General features: G+C 45.8%; 1 protein-coding gene across 2 annotated transcripts in view; it reads right to left on the reverse strand.

Annotated features, from left to right (window-relative positions):
• The window catches only part of PAQR8 (progestin and adipoQ receptor family member 8), a 42,474-nt gene extending 33,895 nt beyond the window's left edge, over positions 1–8,579 (reverse strand). The window contains exon 1 of one of the 2 annotated variants that reach the window (XM_059400257.1): positions 8,430–8,579. The gene's annotated coding sequence lies outside the window, so the exon portion shown is untranslated. The remainder of the gene's footprint in view (positions 1–8,429) is intronic. The other variant, XM_059400255.1, reaches the window with a different exon arrangement.
• Positions 8,580–9,504: the final 925 nt, after the last annotated feature.

Raw genomic sequence — 9,504 nt, forward strand, 5'->3', positions numbered from 1 at the left:
ATGAACTCTCTCCCTTTGGTACTTCTCTGGGTGTACTTCTCTCAAAATTTTGAAGTCTCCCATTACCTCTGTTTTACATTAACATTCATCATAATTATTATTAATTCATTCATTCAACAAATACTATTCTGATATAGTATTGAAATCTCTTCACATAGAAAATATTAATAGTTTACTGACTATCTAGATGGCTTGGAAGCTTGTCCCCTCCCAGACATGCAGGTAGGTTTTCCTTAAGCCCCAGGCTTAACTCAACCTGATCATCCAACCCAGTTGATTTACGACAGAGAGCAGAGGTTCACCACTTCTGCGGAAGTGTGGTTTCTGAACATCATGTGGGAGAACGTGAAGTCTAATTCTTCTACTCTAAACTTGTCAGTAGATAACCAACTAGCCCCCTCCTATTTACCCTTGGCCTGAACTTTGCTTTGGTCTGGCCATTTTAGCCCTGTGTACAGGTATTAGAAAACCATGATAAATACTTCCCCCAATTTTTAAAAGGGATTGTCATCTCTAAAACTTACCTGCGAGCCGTATCCTCCATAATATTTGACAAGTGAATGAATGAATGAGTCTGTAATATCTGATGAACGAATGAATGAATGAGGGCATGCATGAACAAGGTATCTTTTTGTTCCCACACCACTGAGAAATCCATCAAGATCTCACTCCGCAGCGTTAGTGTTCAGGTTCCTTCTCAGGCAGGACTACCAAAGCCCCATCATGTATTTCAGCAATTCATGGCACGGAGCATCATAAACAGCCTGAATAAGGAAGCATAAAGTAGATCAGGCAGCAGAGAAGGCCTTCTAGCCACATACAACAGGAAAGCTGAGTGGAAGCTACAAGACCTAGACTGAGAGTTTGTTTTGAAGCCCTAACTTAAATTATTTATTTATTTATTTAAAAGAGTTTATTTATTTGACAGACAGAGATCACAAGTAGGTAGAGAGGCAGGCAGAGAGAGAGAGGGAAGCAGGCTCCCTGCTGAGCATAGAGCCCAATTCGGGGCTCGATCCCAGAATCGAGATCATGACCTGAGCAGGAGGCAGAGGCTTAACCCACTGAGCTACCCGGGTGCCCCCATTATCTAAATTCTTATGTTGAAGCCCTAACCTCTCCTGTGATGACTTGATATTTGAACGTGGGGCCTTTGAGAAGTAAGTAGGTATAGATGAGATCATTACCACTGGGTCTCCATGATGAGAGGAGTGTCCTTTTAAGAAGAGGAAAAGAGCTCTTGCTCTGTTGCCCTCCCTTCTGTCCCCTCCACCCTCCTCTGCCATGGGAAGACACAAGAAGGCAGCCATCTGTAAACCAGGAAAGTGGCCCTCACCAAGAACTGAATCTATTGGCACCTTGATCTTGAACTTCCTAGTCTCCAGAAATGTGAGAAATACACTTCTGTTGTTTAAGCCACCTAGCCTGTGGCATTTTGTTATGGCAACCGGAGCATATTAAGACATAAGGCCATTTCCCTGTTATTTAAACTGTCTCCTAGATGCAGGAATCTAGATGTTAGAGAAATGGCAACAAACCAGTACTGGGGCAATAAAGAGCTCCCATAAAGAATGTGGGCCCAGCTCCGCTTCTTGGGCAAGTCACAGCCTGTCTCCTCATCTGTACAATGGGGCTCATCATAGTTCCTATCTCACAGGATTGTCCTGAGAATTAAATGAAGTTGACACACACTTCCCCGACACTAACAAGTGCTCGATCAACAGTTATTATTTTTACAACGCTGAAGCCAGACTCATGCTCTAGTTGTAATTCTTTCTTGTAGGGTCTGCTAATCAGAAGAAGCAGAAAGATGTGGTGGACCGAGCCGTGTAGCAGTCATCAGAAACCCCTGTTTGAGTCCCTGTTTTTGACACTGTCTCATTGTGACTTTGACAAATGCCTTACCCTCACCAACCCCAAGTTCCCGTCATCTGTAAAAAAAAATTTTTTTAAATCAGTATGATGATATCTGTTCTCTAGGCCTCCAGAGGATGAATGCAAGTTGTATTTGATGAGGAAAATAAAAGCACTTCGAAATCTGTCCAGCAGATGCTCAAAGGAATGTGGAAAGAGGTGAATTTGTCGATATTAATTAAATACCTCTAAAGCTCTAAAACAATGTTTTTCAAACTCTTTGACTGCAATGCATTAAAAGAAATGCATTTTATTGCAAACCAGGCACACAGTGATCACTAAAACAAAAACTTAGCAAAATAATTCTTACGTTACTTTGTTTACAAAGTAATCAGTCTCCCTCCATTCCTTCCTTCCTTCCTTCCTCCTTCCTTTCTCCTTTCTTCCTTCCTTCCTCTTAATGCAGGTCATTAATTTCACAAGGCATGGTCCTAAATTTCAATTCTCACTAGGCATCAGAGTAATTTTAAAAATCTGATGCCTGCACCCTACCCATTAAAATTTGGAAGCAGGGGTGCCTGGGTGGCTCAGTTTGGGCGTCTGCCTTCAGCTCAGGTCATGATCCCAGGGTCCTGGGATGGAGCCCTGCATGAGGCTCCCTGCTTAGAGGGAAGCCTGCTTCTCCCTCTCACACTTCCCCAGCTTGTGTTCCCTCTCTCACCGTGTCAATCTCTATCAAATAAATAATCTTAAAAAAAAATTCTGAATCAATGGTTTTGTGGTGGGGCTGAGGCATCAGCATTCTTAAGAGTGCCCCAGTTTCTAGTTCACAGCCAAAAAAAAAAAAAAAACCCACTGTGATATTTACATCCTGGTCTGCTAAACACTCTCTGCCCCCAGAATGGCTGCCCCACCCCCACCATGCTGAAATTCTGTGGCTTACCCTGAGTGGATTACTCACTGAGTGGCTCCAGTGCAAAAAAAGGTAAACACAGAAAGACAGGAAGATCAAAGCAGAGCCTGGGTTTTATGGGAGGTCTCCTATCTTCTCCCAGATGGCTGGTAACCCCATGCAGAGTAAAAAACTGAAGTGGATCTGGACCTTTCTTTAAATTAAAAAGTAAAGGGATCCCTAAAGAAGTTGCTGGAGTAGGAGGGGCTAAGAAAAAGAAAAAGGGAAACTGCCAGACCTTGCTGATAGCCTGTTAACACAGCAGAGAAAGCTCTGACCCTGACACAGACAAGGGCCTGAGGAGATCCTGGAGATTAGCTCAGTTGGAAGGAGCTTCCCAGCCTGGCTATCTCCTTCCCAGGTTAGCCTAGATGACCCACACAGCTCATGATTCCTCTACACCAGAGAAGTGTGGGGGGATTGACTGTTCTGTTCACCTGGCTGGAGTCATCTTCAGCCTATACTTGGCTACCTAGCAGAACCAGGGCAGAGCCTGGGCCAGAATGCAGAAGGAACCCTGGGGGCCCGAGGTGTCTCTGCCCTACCTTGTCACTGCCCTACTCTCAGACACAGATGGATGGGATCAGGGCCTGGATTGGTTCTGTCTACAATGAGTTAAATGACCAAAGCTGTCCGTTTGAAGCCTAGTCCTGGATTTACTAACCAGACATAATAGTAAAAGTTATAATTTACCGAGCATTTCTATACATTATCTCATTTAATTCCACAATATCTCTTCAGGCACTAGTTATACAAAATCTAAGGTTTAAGGAAATTACCCAGGGATATGCCAGGATGCTAACGCAGGTTGATGCCCACTCCAGATCCCATGCTCCAGTCCAGAGTTTCTCAGAACTACTGACATTTCAGTTGGTCATTCTTTGTTTAGGGAGCTGTCCTTGGCATTACATTATGCTTAGGAGCATCTCTGGCCTCTGCCCATTACATGCCTTAACATCCCTCTCCTCTCCAGCTGTGATAATAAAAAATGTTTCCAGACATTATCGGATGTGGGGAGCAGAGGAGGGGATTACTACTCTAGTCTAAACCATCACCAGGCTGTCTTGTTTCCTGGTACTTTATAGGTACATTAACAATTACTTAGAAGAGAGAGTTGGAACCAAACACTACTGTGGAGGTGAAAATCAGAATATGCTAGGAAAGTCCTGTATAACAGTAATACCACCTTATGCTATAGTTATATATCACAACTCACTTAGTATTTTTATAGGCATTATCTCCTTTCACGGCATATGACTGCATAGCAGGAGCTCATTCCAAGAGCTAATCTACCTCAAAAATATGAACACTATTAAGAGATCCATATATTTAGTCTTCTCCAAGAAATTGAGGGAAAATAACAGGTAGTGAAATCCACACGACTCCTTAGTCCCATAAGCCATGAGAAGAAAAAACTTTTGCCACTGCATAGTCCTAAGGGAGCACCTTATGTGAACTCTTGTGGAGGACAAGTCTGCTTCTACCTGTCTCCTGCACACACCTGCCTAAAACAGAGAACTCACTAAACATTTTACCAAACATCTATTTCACAGCAACCCCTAGCTATTTGATTGATTAAAACTAAGGTAAAATTCTTTTTGCACATTTTACATCTCCCTAATTTGTATTACAACAAAAATCATAGAATCGGAAAAAAAGTTAATGTCAATATTTATGAAAGAGCCGAGAGCTTAGTGCCAAGTCATTCTTCATTTAACAAAGCAGATCGAAATTCGAGTTTAAGTAAAACAAACGTGCACCAGAATCATCCTTTTCAGTACATGCCAAGAGAACGGTAGCTATTATATTAGAATAGTATTTGACTGATCAAGGAAAAAAATTATAGGAGTTTTAAAGTTTTTTCCTTTAGATTTTCATCAAACTGTTATACCTAATATACAATAAAAATAAGAATGTTCATTAAAAAAAAAAACTAAATTCAAAATAAAACAGCTAGCAATAGCTGCTTTTTAAGGTCACTTCAAAAATTCCTGAGAAGCTAGGAGAGTAAAAACAAAATGTTCCCATTCACGTATTCATTTGCAAAGCTCAGCAGAGGAAATATCACTATCTTGGAAATAGTAAATTCATACATGGCTTCAAAGGTATTTTATTTATTTATTTTTTAACAGATTTTATTTATTTATTTGACAGACAGAGATCACAAGTAGGCAGTGAGGCAGGCAGAGAGGAGGAAGCAGGCTCCCTGCTGAGCAGAGAGCCCGATGTGGGGCTCAATCCCAGGACCCTGGGATCATGACCTGAGCCAAAGGCAGAGGCTTTAACCCACTGAGCCACCCAGGTACCCCTTCAAAGGTATTTTAATATAAAACTATTAATAAACAGGGACACCTGGATGGCTCAGTCATTATGCATCTGCCTTAGGCTCAGGTCATGATCCCAGGGTTCTGGGATTCAGTCCCATATCTGGCTTCCTGCTCAGTGGGAAGCCTACTTCTCCCTCTCCTACTCCCCCAGCTTGTATGCCCTCTCTCGCTGTGTCTCTGTCAAATAAATAAATAAAATCCCCTCGCCGAAAAAATACTATCAATAAACAGTATTAATAACAAGAATAGCTAGACTCTTTGGAGCACTTGTGTCAGACACTGGATTCAGTGTTTTACATGCAGAAATCTCATCGCAACCTCGTGGGGGGCACACTCATTAGCATCTTCATTTTAAGGTAAGAAAACTGAGTCTGAAAGAGATGAAATCACTTGCCCAAGATCACAGCTAGATCAAGATCCAAGCTCTGGGTATATGAAGCTCATGTTATATAACCTTAAAAAAAATTGGTAATTTAGGGGAAAAAATGGAAAAAGGATATGTTAATTTTTCACACTGTATGCCATGGAATCCCAAAACTGAAACACGTTTGCAGAACTCACTCTCTTCCCCTTCCTTCTATAGAGATCTTTCACATAAAAACTCAAGTACCAGGCATTAACTATATGTAGGGTAGGTGATTTCCTGGGTACCTTTTTTTGGTGAGAAAACAAATCTTTCTGTTTGTTTTGTCTTCTATAAAAATGCACAGTGATGGAATCTGCCTGGGAAACAGTACCTTGAAAGAGAGAAGAAAGGCTTATTTTCTCCAGCCCAGTAGGCCATGAGGTATAACAACAGATGATGGAACCAACTTTTTTACATGCACAGGAGAGCACATTCACCCAAATAAGGGCTGTACTTCAAAGCAATTACTTTCCAGTCCTAAACACATTTGCATATCTGTACTTGATGCCCCTCTTAAAACTGCCAGTCCTTCAAGAGGACTTTCATTACTTTAATGGGCATACTTCCTATTACAACCTCAATTCCTCACCTCAAAAACCAGAGTTGATCCCACTTGGTATTTGGCTGTTTCCCAACTGAGGGAGGTTTGCCATCACAGAGGCAATTCAATAAATGTGTTACAAACTCTGAAGGTAACTCCAAGGCAGGAGCTCCAAAATTATGCTCAGCAATGACAGCATCACTAAAATCAGTCCACAGCGTGCCAAGATGAGTCTTCTGAAGGGGAGAAATACTCATTTGAATGTATAAATACAGACATATTTATTTTAACATTTGGATAAAGAATTGAAAGAATCAGCTAGCTGTGGCTAAGTAAATAAATATGCTGTGCAATAATGATAATGCAGATTTTGGTGCAAAGTTCTGACCACCCCCTTAATGAAACAAAAGCATGTCCTGAAATGATACTTGCAAAATGAATAAATCTGTTTTCGTTAATTTGCAATAATTATTGAAGAGATTTCCTTTTCATGAAGGAAAAAAAAAAAAAAACGAGGCCCAAAATAAGCTAGATGCCAAAATAGTTCTTGGTCCTCCCAGGAAGCTTAAATCTCAGTGTGTGTGTCAGAATACCGACCTATATCTACAGCAGAGAAGGAAAGGAGTGGGGATCATCTCTCTTCCCCTGCCCTTCAAAGCCCAGGAAACTTCCAGGGGAGAAATCCACTCAGTAGGATTCCTGGAACCCCGGGTAGTCCTAAATTAACTTATATGGAATAATTAAACTAATTACCATACAAAATTAACCATATGGATAAGTTAATATACAATGTCATATTATTTAACTAGTTGAAGGGAGCTGGATACCCAAAATAAACAATAGGGGCAAAAACAAAAAACAAACAAAAAAAACAGAAAACGAACTGGTCATTTGTTTATCTTTAGACATGCATTTGGCTACTCATTCACTGAGGCACGAAGCAAACTAGTGTCCTGCCAGGGACCTGGTCAAGGGTGTAGCAGCAGAGGGGTGGGTACCGGCTGTGAATATCTTAAGAGGGTAGTCAAAGGCCGTCCACCTTCCATGCAGGCAACTTCCTATTAACTTCAGTAAAGGAAGTCCATACCAACACAAACCAAAACTGTACACTAGTTCTCCTGTTTACTCGGCTGTGGAATGCAGTGCCTTTGTGGGTGGTGTGTGTCCGTGTGAGCGTGCGTGCACGCCCCTCCTCTTGCTGATTTTCCTCCAGTTTTTACTCAGAAACAGCTCCTCACTGTATAGGAGAGTGGGGAGCAAGTAACACAAGTGGGTCTAAGAATTAAATACACCTTTATTATGAGTTGTGTCTAAGGTACACACACAGGTAGAGCTTCTCCGCACATTTGCAATCTCACTCTTTTTACTCTTTTAAGCCCAGACTGTTCTCAATAGGTCCCGGGGCAAAATCACTTCTAACCCAGCTTAGAAATAGGCGAAGCATTAAAAACCCCGTCCGGGCCCGCGGATCTGCCCCCGTCGGTCTGTGCTCCAGGGCCCACAGATGCACTGGAAGCTGCGGTGCCCTCGCTGCCTTCAGGTCCCCGCGCCGGTCAGCGAGGCGCGCCCCTCCCTAGGTCCCTCCCGCCCCCGGTCTGTGGTGGCCTGGTCTTGCTCTCCGGAAAGCATGCCCTCTCGAGGTTTCCATGACCCCATTCCAAGGAGAGTGTGCGTCCCCTAGGCCAAGACGTTCCACGAGTCCCTGCTCCCTCACCCCTGACCCCAGCCCCCCCCCCGGGTCCCCCGCCGCGGCGTTCCATCCCTCCGACTCCCTATGCCGCACAACGTATCCCCGGCTTGCCGCACAACTCCGTTTCCCGCGCCCCCTCCAGGAGAGGCCCCTCCATCCTTCCCCCAAAAAGGCACAAGCCTCGCCAACCCCCGACCCTTTCCCGGGCTCCCCTCCCGCCCCGCCCGCCTCTGGCTTCTTCCCCTTCACACTCCGCTCCCGCCTTCAGTTCCCCTCCGCCCTGCGGAGGGCGCCCCAGGAATGCCGACAGGACACCCTCGTTCCGGCAGCGAACCTCTCCCAACGTTGCGGTCCTGACCCCTCAGTCCTCCAGGCTCGGGCTCCGGGAGTCCCCAACGTCTGAATCCTGACCTGCCGCCTGACTCTCAGGGCTCGAGCTCTGCGACTCCACAACACTGGAGCACTGACCCTGGTCCACGGCCTCGGGTTCCTCAACATCCCGATTCTGGACACCCTCGGAGCTCGGGGTCTGGGGCTCCCCAAGCCCTCTGTGCTGACATACCCCCCGGCACCCGCGCTCGAGCCCCGGGGCTCCCCAACGGCGCGGTCCTGACCTCCCCTCCCCCCGCTCGCCCGCCGGCTAGGAGCCCCCGACTCACCGGCAGGGGCGGCGGCTGAGCCTGCGAGACAACCCAACCCAGCCTGGCCGCACTCCGGCTTGGGTCCCCAGCTACCAGCTTTCCGCAGGCGGCTGTGACTGCGGCGGGCACGGCACAGGGGAGCGGCCCGGGGGAGGGGACCGCCGGGGGGCGGGCACCGCCCGGCTCCGCCCCTTCCCGGCCGGAGGCGGGATGCGCCGACCCGCGCGCCCACCGCGCCCGCGGTGCCGCCTCGCCGAGGAAATTGAGTGACACCTCTTCCTTCCACCCGGGTCTGACCCACGCAGCCCCCTTTCAGCCGGGAAGGCCCGAGAGCTGGAGAGAGAGAGACACGTTCATTACTGTCCTGTCTGTTCGAAGAACCCACTCCAGGGGGCCGTTTCCGAGGTTTTTTTTGCTTTTTGCTTTTTCGACGTGTTTCTGGAGGAGGGGAACGGCGGCAACAACAGCAAACTTCATCTTTGATCTCAGGACCGACTCAAATTCTGGCCTCCGAACCACACGCATCTGCACATTCTGGGTCGTTTTGCCTGTGAGATCCTACTTTAACACACCAAGGAGGGCCCTTGCAGACACATTTTCACGCCCCTGAAACACACCCGGGAAGTGCTCTCCTGTGACTTACGCACCACACAAACACACCTCTTACACTGACATGCGAGGGACCCATGTCTCTACCCCTAAATCCTCAATCCACAGCGGGCTAGCCAGTGTGCAGTATCAATGATCTAAATACAAGGGGACAAGGCAGGAGAGGAAATGCCACATCTGGTCCCAGACTTGCTCTCTTTGCCCACAATGTCTGTATTTTACCAGGACAAAAATACACTTAAGATGTAGGGGCTTCAATTAACAAATCAGATTGGCTTTGCTATGAAAAAGCCTTCTCCGTTATCTGGTAAAAAAAGAAAAACCGATCAGATCCTGAGAAGATGGCCTGAATCAATTCTCCTGGAGGAAGAATGTTTGATTCAACTCATTACTTTTCTGAGACACTGGGGCCTTGCTCTGGCTTGTTGAAACTTGACACTTTGCCCTTAGACCACCCTGCTCCAGTGACATGTTTAACACCACC

The sequence above is a fragment of the Mustela nigripes genome, chromosome 5, assembly GCF_022355385.1.
Source record: "Mustela nigripes isolate SB6536 chromosome 5, MUSNIG.SB6536, whole genome shotgun sequence".
Taxonomy (NCBI): domain Eukaryota; kingdom Metazoa; phylum Chordata; class Mammalia; order Carnivora; family Mustelidae; genus Mustela; species Mustela nigripes.